This window comes from Antedon mediterranea, chromosome 1 (genome assembly GCF_964355755.1).
Source record: "Antedon mediterranea chromosome 1, ecAntMedi1.1, whole genome shotgun sequence".
NCBI lineage: Eukaryota > Metazoa > Echinodermata > Crinoidea > Comatulida > Antedonidae > Antedon > Antedon mediterranea.
In genome coordinates this window covers 26,517,456-26,535,270 of record NC_092670.1, presented here as the reverse complement: position 1 = coordinate 26,535,270, position 17,815 = coordinate 26,517,456, and the positions used below count along the sequence as shown (strand labels likewise).

General features: G+C 34.4%; 1 protein-coding gene and 1 long non-coding RNA gene across 3 annotated transcripts in view; one reads left to right on the top strand and one right to left on the bottom strand.

The window, feature by feature from the left end:
• The window catches only part of LOC140063598 (RNA-binding motif, single-stranded-interacting protein 3-like), a 199,200-nt gene that overhangs the window by 29,311 nt on the left and 152,074 nt on the right, over window positions 1-17,815 (top strand). The window lies entirely within an intron of this gene.
• LOC140063601 (uncharacterized) overlaps window positions 1-17,815 on the bottom strand; it is a 56,295-nt gene that overhangs the window by 32,911 nt on the left and 5,569 nt on the right. The gene's annotated exons all lie outside the window — the stretch shown is intronic.

Here is a 17,815-nt window from a genome sequence, read left to right as displayed (position 1 = left end):
TGCTTAAGCAATAAATATGCAACACATTTAATTACTCGGTACCGTTCACTTTATTTAACCATCGTCGTGCACAACCTCCTGCCCGGAACTCCCCTACTGTACAAATATTTACGCCGTTGTACGTACAGGGTGGAGTGTAATATTGTGAACTTTTTTCTCGCTTATGAAGATTTTTTTTATAATAATTGTATGCAGTATAAACGATAAAAATAAACGAGAAACATTGTGTTCTTTTATTATTTCATAGGCAGAAAATAAACATGAAATGTCTTGTATGTACACGGCCGAAAAAAAGTGTTTGGTGTATTTGGGGTTTTATTGATTTGTGTTATAGACACGGTGATTGCTGCAATCATTGTATACTAAATTACATTGAGTTATTCACCCGGCTGTAGGGTATATATAACAGACCACCAAAACACAGTACACAACACATGCAGTATCGAGGCATTTTCAAAGTACCGCATTACCAAATGTTCATTTCGTTTGAAGTGTTTTTCGATCAAAGTTTATTATTAGTTTGTCGGAAAAGATCGGTACAGTATTTAGGAAGGATTTATTTCAATTTACATTATGTAACATATGTTAATGTTATTAAATGTGATGGAAACAGTTGCTCTAGCCGATTAAACAGTGTGTAAGCATCTATTTTTTCAACAATTTTCTGAGGAACACCCCCTCCAAAACCCACCCCCGCTCGGTGCTACACACCTTGTTTGCCACTTTTGTGTCCACCCCCTTCGTCAGATCCTAGATCCCCCACTGGACTTCACTATGTTCATCCACACTCTACAGTAGACTAGCATTGGACACCACCGTGTTTCGATCACAAAATCGGCACCAAACGAAAGTTTATTAATTAAAACGTTACAGAATAACAAAAACAAAAAAAATTGAGAGGATTAGTCAAGCGTCAAGCGTACAAGTACCCTTGAAAGACTAACGATTAAAACTCAAAATTGTGTATACAAGTGGTAACATTCAAAGCAATTCAAGCAGCCAGAATTTCAAGTGCTCAATATTATGAAACCTCTCAGCAAATAGAAAGGCATTTCTTATACAAATTATCTATCGGAAGCATATTTTACCACCATCGTGTAAAATACATGACAATAAATTTGATCGAAAAAACCCTTGTTGTAATTGACAAATATAGAACTATTGAAGTATTGTGTAGGTTTGATAAAATCAAATCTACCTATTGTGGTACATCTGGGACAGCTAGGGGGGAGTAACCGAGGTGGAGTATGTATATATCATAGGGTTATTTTGCATGGCTATCTCAGAATATAAGAATAATTATAGCAGTCAGTTTTACTATTAGGTGGTTAGGCTGCAGTAGCCAAATTTAGCTCCCACCACTGGCCTAATTTTGTTCCTTTTATTTTTGTTGTTTTTTTCCAGATGTCATGTTATATACGCCATTTAAAAAGCATTAAATTAAATTTTGTATGATCTGTTTATAACTGTCGGTGAAATACAATGTAAATTGTATATGAATCCAAATGATGTAGTGGAATTAATGTATCCCTAATGTATACAAATGCTATCCTTTTTCTGGTTAATGATAGGAACGCTTCCATGATGATCTATTGAAACACATTATAGGGTCAATAATCGGAAATGACCAACCAACCAAAGACACAAATGACTATAATGATCATGTCTCCTAAAATATCAAAGATAATTTCATCTTTTTTTAAACCATTATTATATATAACATCTTACGTTGTGTCACCACACAATCATTAATATCTTCAATACAATTTATATTTACATCAACGTTATTTTAATAATTGTGATTATTTTATGCATAACCACCAATTTCCATTTGACCGACTCAAACTAGTAAGCTAATAATAATAATAGGGAGGTTTCGCAACCTTACAAATACGATAACGAAAACGGATACGTCATACATTTGTGAAACTTTTGAGCTGATCCCCATTTCATATTCGTAAAGCGTATTCGTGTTGACGAATATCACCAGTCATATTCGTAACTACAAAACGAGTATAGTTTTTGATCTATTTTGCACATTTTGCATTTGAATCAGGAATGATTCATGATTATAATATAATTATAGATTTATTGAAAGTAATTTACTAAAGTAATTTACTAAAATGCCAAGTCAATTTTGATAAATAGCAGTTTTCAAAGTCCTCACTCGCTTTGATGTTACGCTAGGCCTAGTAGGCAGCCAAGCACCAAGCAACACGTACCTGCGCTTCGCTCAAATTTACCGCAGTCATATTTTGGATGCGCCTCAATATTTCGTTGCCATGCGAAACAGATTTTTTTATGGCTTACGATAACGAATACGTGTGCGTGACGTATCCGTTTTCGTTATCGTATTCGTAAGATTGCGAAACCTCTCTATTAATTAAAAATTAACATCATAAACTATTGTAAGCTATTTACTATCTATTAGTATAACTATCTGTATTCTATCATTGTATGCATAAAGTTACAGCATAAAACCAATTCTTAACTTGATACTACAGAACTATCCTCCACAACAAGACAACAACGTTGGCTGCCATATTCATACTCGCATACTTTCTTGGCAAGCACTTTACAGGTTTAATTATTACAAGTATAAATGGCCCATTTTATAAAGTACTGTCGTGGGACGCATTCAAGGAATGAACCTCTATAATCACCTGTATAATGTTGTAGAATGTTTATTGCATAACTGAACTTTGAACAATTGAACATGAATTAAATAAAAAGACTAAAAACACACACTCCTGAAATAACAATCAGTGAAAATATATGTATAAGAATAAATCAATATCATTGTACCGCTAAGTCTAAATTACAATGCAGGTAATTATGAATGATAATCTGTTAAGGCCATAGAAAACATAATTATCATTATTCTAGCTCAATACAATGTTAAGTCCTAGGCCTAGATCGGGTACAGAACCAAATTCGTACAGACATGCAGACGTTACATTGTACTCACTATTAATAAACGTACATCGTTCATTATTAATATGTCAATTGACATCAATAACATCAATTTATTAAGTTAATAATCAAAATCACTATATAAACTACTTGTAGGCCATAATCAGTAGCTCAAAAGATTCCTAGAAATGGATTTCTACATTTTGAAAGTTGATATTGTGAAATGAATATGTTACCCATACTAATCTATTGAAGTTTTTCATGAAATATTCAGACAATTTTGAGCACTTTTTTTAGGTCTGGAGTTACTTTATGAGCCAATATCTTTAAAAGTCCTTTCTATGTGAGTAGTCTATATAGTACTGTATATTGTGAACACTTGAAATTTAAAATGAGAGGAAAACTGAAAAATTACAATTATTTAGTTGTAATAATTGCACTTTTCAAGATTTTTAAGACACAATATCTTGTAATTGACATACCCTATTTATATTTTTCCCAACTATTTGAGAGGGTTGTTAAACACAACATTTAAAGCTTTTAACTTGTCAGCTTTAGAGAGTTTTTATTTATGAAGATGCAAAAACTGAGATTTGGCCAATTTTATAGATAATTTTAATATTTTGTTGTTGTTTTTTTGAGTAGTTATATCTTGATAATCAACTCTCACTATGTATTTATATTCATGCAAAGTGACACACAAGTGAAGTTTCGCAAACAAAATTATTACGCAATAATATGATTGTAACTTACATTGCATTTTAGTGCTAATTTTGTGTAAAATTGACTCAAACCGCACAAAGCTGCCTGCATAAATACTATCCCTTTTCTGTTCAACTACCTGAGAGGGTTGATAAACAACCTTTTCAAATCAGCTTGATGATTTTTTTTAATATATAGGAAGATGCACCAGCTGAGAATTTGCCGATTTTATTTGTTTTTCAGGAGTAGGCCTACATGATTTCTTGGAAACTGATAATAATCTATATTAATGCTTAAAATCTCCTCCAAAACCACTGAATGGTACATTTTCACATTTGGCACACTGATGTTTATTGATGGGCCGCACACGATATCCTAATTAGCATCATGCATAATGTATACTCATGGTTTGAAATGTTTGTTTACTTTCGCTCGCGACGATTTTCCAGACGAAATGTAATCAAATTGATTTAGCTGTTAATTACGTAAAAATGTTGTTTTTTGGCTCGAATTTTTGACTTATAGTGAATAACTTTAATATTACTTTGATATGGCCAATTTAAATTTAAAATATTTTGACCTTCATTTTTTTGTGTTTCAAGGGACAATACATCTTTAAAGAATAAAGAGTACAGTATTGTATATTGTTGCACAGTATTTTTTGCGCCACTGGTCTAGCTAGCTATGTCCCAGGAGGACAAATTCATTAATAAGCTGTTTCATAGCGGTAGCTTTAGTATCTAATGCTGACAGTTTTGCGAATTTGTAAACTCGACTATAATTTATAGGTCCCAGCTGCTGGACCCAAAAAACCGTCTGGGAAAAGAGAGTCTATGAGGGCTCACGGTTGAACGATTTTGGATTCTTGCCCTTTGATTGGTTGACGCGAATCAACAGACTGGGAAGAATTTTCTCACTGTACCACCTTGAAGTCACATTGTCTCTAGAGGGTATTCAGTTGCATGCCTAGAGGTTAAGGTCACACACAAAGGTTGTGTTTATGAACCTTTTAAAGTATCTGGATATGCCTGAGGTCTCTCCTGACAAGGCTAAATCAAAATTATCCCTATCAGACTTCTAGTTATCCGGCTACTCATGGCCTTATTTTCAACCTGATTTGCATGATTATCTTATAAAATACATTGTTTAATCCAGCAAGGTCGCCTTCAACTCCCCTGAGGACAAGCGAACCCTCCAAATTTGTCGGGCTGGGGTTTGTCCGGATAACCCAGGTGGTTGTACTAAAAAAAGCCATTAAGGATCGTTAAGGCATGATTAACGCCCCAAAAGATGACAAGTTATCTGGATACTTGGTGTCCGTAAACGAACCCAAACAGGCTACAGTACATTGAAGTTCAAAATTGACCATTTTTAAATGCCATTTTTGAAATAGTAGATTAATATTTGTTGGCAAATAATACATTGTTGGAAAGGTACACATGTCTTCTTTCAAATGCTGTGTATACAATTAACTAGTGAAAAAATGGGCATGTGATTCATAATTAAAGAACTATCTGTGATTTGTATGTATTTTTGCGATTAAAGGACATCTTTTTAATAATTAATCATAAATTAATCAAAAGAACAATGATGTTAAAATGTCGAGCAGCGTTTTTTTTAAAGAAATATTTCTTGTTTATACTTAGAGATTGCTATTTGATTTAAAATTAATGCTACAATTTTTCATAGGTAAATGATATCAGAGATCACTCCCATTGATTAAATAATGCTAAAATGTTCTGGCTCCTAACCCCGAACCCCGCAAGGGGCGGATTATCACCAAGCCCAGACAAAGTGAAAGCAATTCAGAATGCTTCTTGGGCCTTGCTACATACTGCTCACGATTCATACCAAAACTGGCCATTATATCCGAACCTGCTCCGCTTGCTCACTAAAATCAACTCACAATGGACTTAGGAAGAACCACACATTAAGGCCCTCCAAGAAATCAAAAACACAATCACAGAACACTGCAAATTAACATACATCCGGCAGTCCGTACAGAACTGGTTGTAGATGCCAGCCCGTAGGTTTCGGTGCCATGATCATTAAGCACAATGGTAACACTTCCGCCATAGTAGCATTAGCCAGCAGATCATTGATCGCAATTGAACAGCACTACTCACAAACTGAACGGGAAGCCCTGGCAATCACTTGCACATACAGTATATGGTGGCAGATTTATTGTTGTCACAGACCATCGAACACTACTTATGTTTAACAAAGCATCCTCAAAATCACCCCTATGCATAGAGCGATGGCTTATGAAACTACAAGATTATGAATGCAGTATGACATATCAGCCTGGAAAAACAAATCCCGCAGACTACATGTCACGACATCCACTACCAACAACTCAAACATCCAGTAGAGAAGAAAATACAGCAGACCTGATCACATCAAATGCACTTCCAAGAACACTCGGAGTCACTATAGAAGAAATAGAACGACAACCCTTTTCAACAATGCATCTGGGCCACCCAACACAACAAATGGCACAAAGTTCAAAATGAATCTTTAGCAACACCAAAGAAAGAAAAAGACAGCCTCTACAAACTTGGACACCAACTTAGCATTAGCACAGATAAGAACATACTGCTATGCGACCATCGAGTAGTAATTCCTTAAGACATTGCGACAAAAAGTAATCGATATCGCACATGAAGGTCATCAAGGGGTAATTAAAAGGAAACAACACATTTCATGAGTTTGGTTTCCAGGAATCGGTGAAATAGAACGAATAATGTTAAACCTGATAAAGCTGTACCGTACAGCCACCACAGAACAACAAAACTGGAGACAAGTACTAAGCCTGGAGACAAGTACTAAGCACTGAACAAATACTTAAAGACCCCTTCCCTGCAATTTTGGACGTTTTTTGGAAAATAATACATATATATCACTTTAAAAACATTAAACCATGTCATTCCTTGTCTTAAATGTACGTTTTATGGTAAATTATGATAAAAAGTGAGAAACAATGCACTACCTAAGTAGCTCGCGGCGATCGACCTCTCGTGGACGGTCTTAGGCCTAGCCTAGGCTAGGCTTAGTTTTGTAGGCCAAGCTGGTAAACATCGGTAACGTACGAACATCGTACGCGAGCTATATACCTAGCCTGACGTTGTATAGTTGCTGCATTAATTGTCTTTCTATTTTTGCCAGACTCCGTTGATACAAATTTGGGAAAACCCGGTATTTTCGCTGAAAAGTTAGGAGTCTTCCATTTGTTTTGGCCTCACGATCGATCGAAAAGTGGGCGAATTACAGGTGAAAAACAAAAATATCAATCCGCGCGCAATGCATTTTGGGATTTATAGCGGGCCGCTATAATTATTAGAATCGACTTATTTTTCACATTTTTAACCGTTTAAAGACGAAAAAAGTTATCGCAATAGGACCATATAGTATTATTTTTACATTAAATATAGTTTGTGATCTTAAATTAGATCTAAAAAACGTAGGGAATGGGGCTTTTAGAAACTACAGAGCAACCCCACATGGCGTGATAAGAAGTCAAAATATCAGATGAAATAAAATGCTCAAAAGAAGGAATCCTTCAAAACAAAACACTTTCATGCCGGTGACACTGTATTACTAATAAGAGAAAAATCAATGCGCAGCCACCACCACACCCAGACATACAGTCACAAATGTCAAGGTACCATGATTACAGTGTCGAATAGCCATCGCACAGTAGCAAGTAATTCATCCCTTTTCAAGAAAACCTAGTGTCTAAAAAATAACAAAGATCCAACCGAACAAATGGAAATACTGTAGTAACTATGATGATGACAACCAGAACCAATGGCCAACCCAATACCTAGTCCACAGTTACCACTACTGCCACACTGAAACACCCGATTGCCAAAATATCTCTCTAACGATTTTGTTATGACTATTACACCTTTTTAAGTTTCAAATTTACCTTTGATTTTGAATTGAATGAGGAAAGGAAAGAACAATAACAAACAATTTTATGGACATCATTTATAATACCGTACATGAAATCAATGTTTCAGTTGCAAATTTTCAATTTTTTTCTGATTTAGGTAAGTTGGCTACACCTTAACAGGGCTTTGTTTTATGCACATGATACTTATTTTTAATTCAAATAATTTACAGTGGAGTGATACTGCCCTCTAGAGGGAGAAAGGAGAAATAAAGGTACAGACTGAATCAAAACAGTCAGTGTGTCCATGGAACTTTATTGATATTCATTTTGATTACGTTTTAACAATCTGTGTTTGATGGGGTATCGCTTATACCCTTTTAATTTTCCGTTTTGGTTGTGGTATAGAAATATACATAGATATGGAAATATTCCACTTGATCAAAGAAATTGTATCATTGTTTAAGTGTCCCTACTACAATTCATTATGTAATTTGTCTTTTATGTTGACAATGATTTGGAACTTTATTTTGTAATTTTCCAGATACCTGTGTTGCCAAAAAAAAAAAATTGAAACGCATAAAGAAATTATTTTAAATAATACTGTGTAATCTTTAACTTTTCATGTTGGCTCATTGTATGTCATACTCTGCCAATAAGTTTATGTCTCTCATAAGCCAGTTTAACTGGCCTTATAGTAATGTCTTAGAGTGTGACTATAAAATAAAACTTAGACCCACCATGTATACATTCGATTTGTACTGAGAAGCCATTTTTTATTGTTGAAAAGTTCAAAATGACGTATATTTTTCTCTGTCTGGTTTTGCAGTCCGAACGTTAAAATGACCAAATACAGTCACGATAATGAACGGAATGGTGTATACTTTGCTTATTATACACATGCACAGGTTAATGTTTTGAATAAATTACCGTCTCCTTTCATATACCATCCCGATGCAAAAGCTTATTATTTGTCTTCATTTGAGGGTCCATTCCAGGGTGATTTCTGTAGCAGGGGTCAGGGAACATATTTACTGACACATAATGTATATTATTGCATCATAGGAAATGATATGGTATATTTGCTTGGAATACAACATAATAAATCAAGATATTGTTGGAGTCTGTGGAATAAAGCTTCCCCCCCCCCCCCCAGAAAGAATAGTGTCAAATGTTCAACCTAAACACTCTTGGTAGACTTTGATATGACACCAGTATAAAGGTAACTCTCCTTGGTATGAATTGCCTTTTGGATCACTATACCTATCACTAAAGCAATTCTTAAAAAGGTAAAGTACTCTAGGTATTATATTAATCAAAATGTATGTTCCTTGAAATCTGTTTGTTGAATACCCGACTATCCCCTCCCCCCCACCCTAAAAAATGATTTTGGTTTCTAAATATAATTTCTATTATTCCATTATTTATAAATTGAAGTTATATTTTATAAATATAATTATACAAAATGTTTATACTTTATTCCATTCTTAATGTTAAAATGCATTATATAAAATGGTACACCTAATCTGTAACAATTAGCAGCAGTCCATAGGGTTACCCGTCCATAGCAATAGCAGATTTTTGACATTTGTCTACTTCAGTATGAGACACAAAGTCGGCCGTTTTTATAAAATTAAATATAGTGCATTAGATATATAGTTCATTCTATACTTCAGTTGCATTCATGAATACAAAACAGCATAGCACAGTGTTTTCAAAGTGGAACTGTTCAATCTAGGATAACTAGTACAACCACTAGATGTTAGCAAATGCCAATGTAATAATCAATAATTGCTGTAGTATAATATGTATAAATGATCTAAGTCAGTAAATTAATTAAATAAAATTTGTGTTTTATAAATCAAGTGATTTCTGGTGACTGATTTAAATATAATATAGGTTACTACATTCATTTTAATAACATTTAAGTGAGAATTTATTCAGAAACAGATGCCTTTCATTTATTCATATGATGCTATTTTTTTATGAACATTCACATTTTAGTACAAATGCTACATAATAATGTTTGTATTTAATCATTACAGTAATAATAATAACTAGCAGTAACCCGTGCTCTGCACTGTCTTTTCTGCCATAATATGTGTTTTTCAACGGTTTTTCAATGGTTTTAATATTTTGAATTTTTTTTTGGTTTGGGAGATTTGTTACCTATTTGCTACTTTGTAATAAGTCTTTTTCTGCCTTAATATGTAGTTATATACATGGGCAAGTATAATAACAGCGCACTCTGATAAAAGTACTTTGACAAATTATTAAAATAAAAACAAATTGTATCACAAATAAAATTCGGAACTACTGTATTTACAGCCATTGGTTTGTTATACACTATCCCTTCACTTTAAAATATAAGTACGGTAGGCTAAAAAATGTAAGCAATAGTACAGTGGAACTTTATACTTTACTTTTGACTGAGAATAAAAGACACTAAAGAAAAATTGTGCTGTGTGAATGATGATGCACACAAACACATAACGAAAGTATAAAATGCCAATTTATGGGTGTTTTTCGTGGTGTATTAATTATTTGATACATACATTAGAGATAAAATAAAAAATCAAATTAAAAACACATTGGTGTAGAAACACGAATTGTTAAGTTTATTCATTTACATTTTATTTTTATTTCACTGTTTTTGATATTTTGCAATTTTTTTGTATGGGAGATTTGTTAAGTACTTGCTACTTACTTTTGTAATTATGGTCTACCAGTAGCCCGTGTTAACTTGGGGACCCCTCATGAGACGTCACAAAATAAACATGAATATTCAGGTGTGACGTAAGAAATGAGCTAACTACAATTTGCTAATACAAAGGTTTTCTGTCGAGCCATCTGTGTAGTCGAGTGGATATAGACTATGGACTTTACATGTCGATGTATGGAGTTCAAATCCGATGAGCAAGTTCTTTTTACATTATAGTGAGAGAGATTACTTAGAGGGTATAGGTTTAGTTATATTTAGGAAGTAGTTCGGCTATCTTTCACATAAGTGGCCCCCAACTTCTGTACTAAAAAAAATCGCTTCCCGGCCTCTAACAAACAAATTGTCAACAATACAATTCGGAACTATTTATGGCCATTGATTTTTATATACACAGATTATTCCTTTACTTTGAAATATTTGTATTGTAAACTAGAAAATCAACTGGAAATGGGACTTTGTGCTGTGTGAATTATTAATCTAGGGTGCGCCTCAGAAAGTGACAAATGTGCATGAGCGGGACAGGTACTTCAACGTGCATGTCAATGCCAATAAAAATGTAATTTTATTAAACAATTAATTTAGAAGTTAAAATATTATTTAGAGTTTTGAAAATTCCATGTTTAAGTGTAATTTGAACTGTATATTTTAGATCTAATTAAGGTCACAAATTACATTTAATGTAAAAATAAATACTATATGGTCCTATTGAGATAACTTTTTTCATCTTTAACTGTTTAAAAATGTAAAAAATAATTTGATTCTAATAATTTTAGCGGGCCCGCTATAAATCCCAACATACATTCATTTCGCGCCGATTGATATTTTCGTTTTTCTTCTGTAATTCACCCACTTTTCGATCGATCGTGAGGCAAAAACAAATGGAAGACTCCTAACTTTTAATACCAGGTTTTCCCCAATTTGTATCAACGGATTCTGGCAAAAACAGAAAGACAATTAATGCAGGCTATACTAGGCCTATAGCTAGCGTATGATGACGTTCGTACATTACCGATGTTTACCAGAGGCCTACAAAACTAAGCCTAGCTAGGCTAGGCCTAAAGACCGTCCATGAGAGGACATTCACCGCGAGCTACATTGTTTCTCTCTTTTTATCATAATTTACCATAAAACGTACATTTAAGACAAGGAATGACCTGGTAAGTAATAAAAATTTTTACAAAACGTCACAAATTGTAGGAATGGGTCTTTGGTTATATATACATTATTTCTAGTCGTTGACAACTTTATCGTCCTCAAAAAGTTAAGTTACTATGAACAAGGCCAACAGCCATTAAGTCGCGTGCTACAATGCATAGTGATACCGGACCGACAGACAGACGGACCGACCGACATAGTGAACTATACTGACCGAAATTACTGAACATGTTTAAAAATGTTGAAATGTTTAAAAACATTTATATTTTTTTAATTTACACGTGCGTAGCCTGTCACATTTGACGTGCTCGTATAACGTAATTTCGAGTTGAAAAGTAATTCAAGAAAACAGAAATCGGGCAAAAAGTGTGCGCAATAACATTTAACGCGCAGTGCGCGCGCAAAAATCTGCGCACTCATGGCAATTTTGTAAACCCTTAAAATTGCCTGAAACGTACTCTTATTTCATCGAAAATAAATTTTGAAAATTTTAAGCGCGCGTACGCATGCGTTACATGCGCTACGCACGTAATTGTATTGCCATATGATGATTTATGCCCTGAAATTTATGAGTACCAAATTTTATTTAATTGTGATTCATGGTTGTTAAGATATGATTACAAACGTGATTTCGTTAAATCGTGCGTAGACCGCGTAATTTTTTATTGCGCACCGTGAAAACATAACCACATCGATTCCTGGCCATAAGGAATATTCTGTGAAAAATTTACTTAGCTAGATTAAACTGATATCAAGATAAGGTCATAAAGCCATAAAACGCATAGTGATACTGGACCGACAGACAGACAGACCGACAGACAGACAGACCGACCGACCGACTTAGTGAACTATAGAGTCGCTTCCACGCGACTAAGTACGCATGCGTTACATGCGCTACGCACGTAATTGTATTGCCATATGATGATTTATGCCCTGAAATTTATGAGTACCAAATTTTATTTAATTGTGATTCATGGTTGTTAAGATATGATTACAAACGTGATTTCGTTAAATCGTGCGTAGACCGCGTAATTTTTTATTGCGCACCGTGAAAACATAACCACATCGATTCCTGGCCATAAGGAATATTCTGTGAAAAATTTACTTAGCTAGATTAAACTGATATCAAGATAAGGTCATAAAGCCATAAAACGCATAGTGATACCGGACCGACAGACAGACAGACAGACCGACAGACAGACAGACAGACCGACCGACCGACTTAGTGAACTATAGAGTCGCTTCCACGCGACTAAAAATTGCACAAAGATCAAAAGATGAGATTAATTATTACAAATTCTTAAAGATGTATTGTCTCTTGAAACACAAAAAAATGAAGGTCAAAATATTCTAAATTTAAAGTGGCCATATCAAAGTAATATTAAAGTTTTTCATTTTAAGTCGAAAATTCGAGCCAAAAACAACAAGTTTACGTAATTAACAGGTAAATTAATTTGATTACATTTCATCTGGAAAATCGCCACGAGCGAAAGTAAACAAAGATTTCAAACCATGAGTACGCATTATGCATTGCTAAATTAGGATTGTTTACAACTCGTCACGGTTAAGAAGGTATTTTCACACAGATCATGAGGAAGTTTTATGATTATGCATACAGAGTAGCCAAACAAGCGCGTTTCATTATGGGATATGTTTTGATTGAAAACTTTGACTGGAAGTCAAAGTTATTTTTGTAACAAAAAAACGTATATATTTCAGTTAAATTTTTTTTTTTTTCGAAAAATTTTTGGTGATAGTTAATAACTATTATAATACTTCAAAATGACCCACCTTTTTTCGAAATCTTTTATTTTTAATTTTTTTGGAATTAGTCAAAGGGACAATACAAATTTAAAAAATAGAGACTTATAAATCACATTATTTTTATAGGCCAAAAATATGTATGTATAATTCATTTAAACTAAAAATTACTACAAAATTTGCACAACATTCAAAGGATGATATTAATAATTATAAATTCTTATATATTTACAAATTTAAAAAATAGAAATTTATAAATCACATTTTAATAGGCCAATAAATAGATACAGACAAAATAAAACAACCAATTGACAAAAAAAACAATAGAAATTACTCTTCGAAATGTCTTTAAAGATTAACGCCCGTATTCTTAAACCGGACTTTAGTCGTAGTTCGAGCTAAAACTAAAAAAATGACGTCATTTTAATTCATAAACCGAACTTCAACTAAATCGCCGACTAATTCAGGCCAACCTCGACTAAATCGAGACGGATTTTGATCGATTTTTTTAGTCCTGGAGAGGGCAGGCTAAATGGTCGACTAAATGGTTTTTAAACGATGTTTATGAAAAACGTAACAGTCATTGAGTTGTTATATTGGCCAGATATTGAAGAATGAAATATCTATTTTTATATTAGCTTAATTAAATATACATTGGTATATGTTATAATAATGAAAGTCATCTTTATTTACAACTGTATACAAATTACATAATTTTCTTCGCGCAAGTCCGACTTCAACTACGTCACGCCATAGCGACAATGGCAGATGCGAAAATTCACCACGCGATGGAATGTTTAGGGGGCCTAGCGCTTTCTTGTCACGCTATGAAGTGCGTGGTTCGTCGCGATCATATTTTGTTTGTGGCCTAGAAAATATAAAAGTTACCGTACCGCCATGGTTCCTAAATATATTTTGAAGATTTTGTTTGTTGTTAATCAAAAGTACTTCACTGTTAAATTAATACTGATCTTGTTCTAATAATTAACGATTAAAATTATTTTTCTTGTATAGTCCTGATGCGTAAAAAGTGTTGTAAGAAAATGGAAAGTGATATCAATGCGCAAAATTTCGTCTGCTCCTCAAATACTCTCTTGTCATTGGCCAATGTATAGCCTTTGTTACCCAGACGTGTGCAACTCGACTAAAAGCTCGACTTCATAAGTCGAACTGCAAACTTCGACTACTTCGTTTTTTAATCGAATTTGAAGTAATAGCTCGAACTACGACTTTTTCAAGTCGAACTTCGAACTACGACTAAAGTCCGGTTTAAGAATACGGGCGTAATTGTCCAAATCTATTCATTATTCAAGAGTCCAATACACTTGAAATTGTTCAGGCAGCAAGTCTTGTAGTCGTGGCACAACAAACTTTTTAACTTAGACTTGCCCTAAGTCTGTATTCATTGTCTTTTTTTTTTATTTATTTGTTTTTATTTAAATTTTTTGTCTGAAAATACAGACTTGTGAAACACGTATAGAAAACGATTTGCAGACCGCAAACATCCGATAAGAGTGACGTAGGTTATCATACTGTATTTGGCTATATGGGGCGGGCGGTATGTAAATAATACCAATGATCATTTTGTTTCAAAATGAAAAAGATCAAGTATGTACAGTGCTGAATGTACGATCGAGACTGAACAACTGTTAAAATATAAAATCGTGTTTCCAAGTTGTTTTGTTTATTAATTGTTTAGTTCTGGCCTAGGCCTCCTTCGTAGGCCTACTCAATTCGTACGTATGACCTGCCAAATAAAACGCCAATAAGGTACATACCACCACCGACACACAACAGAGCTACCACCACACAGAACAGGAGGACAGGGTCTGGGTGGGAATTAAATCAAATTATCTCCGCATAATAATGATCCATTCAATGTTTGATTTGCAGAGTTTAAGCTAGCCCTATCATATCATAGAGATATCTCTATGATCATATCAAGACGAGTTTTCATGTTCTTGGGAAAAATCCCATCAAATGTTTACCAGACTACTAGGCATATAAAATCATTTCTAGCCTTCAGAAACATATTGTCTAAACGTAATATAGCGCATGTGCATCATCTTAGTTGTTGAGTCTTTGAAATTCTGAAATATGAATATTAAAACTGCGTACGAGTGAGTAGCCAATGGCATGCGGCTGAAACTAGTCAACTGGATAATCGTATGCACCAAGAATTCTTGGTGTCAAACCACGTGACTTGTGCGTGTTTCCCTAGACGGATTATCCAAACTCAAGTAATACACGTATAAAATGCCATGTGCAAAAATATTAATATTTTTACTAATATTAAGACAAAACTCCGTCTGGAAAAAAAAAATCAAAACGACGACGTGTGGAATGACATAAAAAAGACAATAAAGCAAAAGACAATGGAGCAATTCTATGTTGACTGCTACCTTAGTAAGTCATTTTATGATACGTGACGTGTATGCGCAAGTTGATCTCGCGATGATTTTCTGAGATTATTGAAAAGTGAATTTCAGTTAAATTTATATATTTACAAACTGTGAATTATCAATTTTTATTGGTTATTATAAATAAAGAGTTTAATACTACAGGTTGTGGCCTGGGTTTTATCACTAGAGCCCCTTTCATACAGAGCTGCAAGACGGTAATATTGCGGTAATTCGTGAACGCCAGTTTATGTGTGAAAGGGTAAAAATCCCTGAATGCTGGCTTCTGTTAGACCGTCTTTGGACCTAGTAACATTTCGGTATTATTACCGTCACAGTTATAAGCCTTATGAAGCATTACAAACAAAGGTCAAATTCGGGACATTTTATTACTATTATTACTAGATTATATCGACATTTGTGTAGATTAGTTTGTTGTAATAAAAAAAAATACGGCCATGATATTAATACAATAATTTGGTCCAAAGAGGAAGATGCTGTAATGTAAGCCTGGGTCCAAGTAGGCCAAGATGCTGTAATGTAAGCCTGGGTCCAAGTAGGGAGGAAGATGCTGTAATGTAAGCCTGGGTCCAAGTAGGGAGGAAGATGCTGTAATGTAAGCCTGGGTCCAAGTAGGGAGGAAGAGGCTGTAATGTAAGCCTGGGTCCAAGTAGGCCAAGATGCTGTAATGTAAGCCTGGGTCCAAGTAGGCCAAGAGGCTGTAATGTAAGCCTGGGTCCAAGTAGGGAGGAAGAGGCTGTAATGTAAGCCTGGGTCCAAGTAGGGAGGAAGAGGCTGTAATGTAAGCCTGGGTCCAAGTAGGGAGGAAGATGCTGTAATGTAAGCCTGGGTCCAAGTAGGGAGGAAGAGGCTGTAATGTAAGCCTGGGTCCAAGTAGGGAGGAAGAGGCTGTAATGTAAGCCTGGGTCCAAGTAGGGAGGAAGAGGCTGTAATGTAAGCCTGGGTCCAAGTAGGGAGGAAGAGGCTGTAATGTAAGCCTGGGTCCAAGTAGGGAGGAAGAGGCTGTAATGTAAGCCTGGGTCCAAGTAGGGAGGAAGAGGCTGTAATGTAAGCCTGGGTCCAAGTAGGGAGGAAGAGGCTGTAATGTAAGCCTAGGTCCAAGTAGGCCATGAGCAGTAAATTCTAACGTTTCATCTCGTTCCGATGTCATGGATCTACAATTTCTTTACATATTTAGAAGAATAATTTTATAAATAACAACATCAACATGTGGACAATTTTGAGAAATTACTGTTTGATTTTGGTACTTTATTTTAATATACACCACACGATGATTTGGTTGGGGCAAGGTGAGGATAGCATAATTTTAGTAAATTTTGAGCAAACTCATTATTAATATTAATAATACAATTTTTTGAAACGCATGGAGAAAATGAATGTCCAGCTACTATTTTATGGATCAATGATTTCTTAAAAGTTAGGGAACAATTCATCTGTTTTAATGATAATATTTCAGAAAGGTTGTGTTTTATCTCCTATTTTATTTTCTTTATATACTAATGATTTTAAATATTCAGATGATCTAGTTTTAACCAAATGCTTTACTGTGAAATATGCTGATGACACCGAACTAGTTGGCCTGATAAAACATGATGACCCTAAGTCATATTTTGATAATGTCAGTTATTTTTCTACTTGGTGTTCAAATAACTACGGTATTTAAAATTAAATGTTAACAAGACTAAAGAAATGATCATTGATTTTTAGAAAAGGTATCAAAACACATGATAAGCTATGTATATTAAACGATGAAGTGGAAGTTGTTAGTATCTAGGCACAGTAATCGATGATAAACTTAATTGGAAGGAAAACACTAAGTTAGTTACCACAACTTGTTATAAACGACTGTACTTTTTGAGAAGATTTAAGAAATTTCATGTGTGCAATAGGATCTTGACTTTATTTTATGAATCTGTTATTTCATCTGTTTTAACTTTTAATGCAATAGTTTGGTTCAACAATTTAAACCAGCAATGCATGGAAAAAGTACAAAGAATAAGTAAATCTGGAATCTGATAATAGGAAACGATATTAAGAAATCAGATGAAGTTGTTAACAACGCACTTACAAATAAACTTAAAGTTATTATGTCAGATGTTAGCCACCCCCTTAACCAGTACATTACGTTAAGCCGGTCTGGGCGCATTGCATCCTCGCTGGAACACTGAACGCCTACGTAAATCCTTTCTCCCATCTGCTATGAGGCATTTTAATGTAATGTGGAAAAGATAAACGCAATAAGTATCTTAG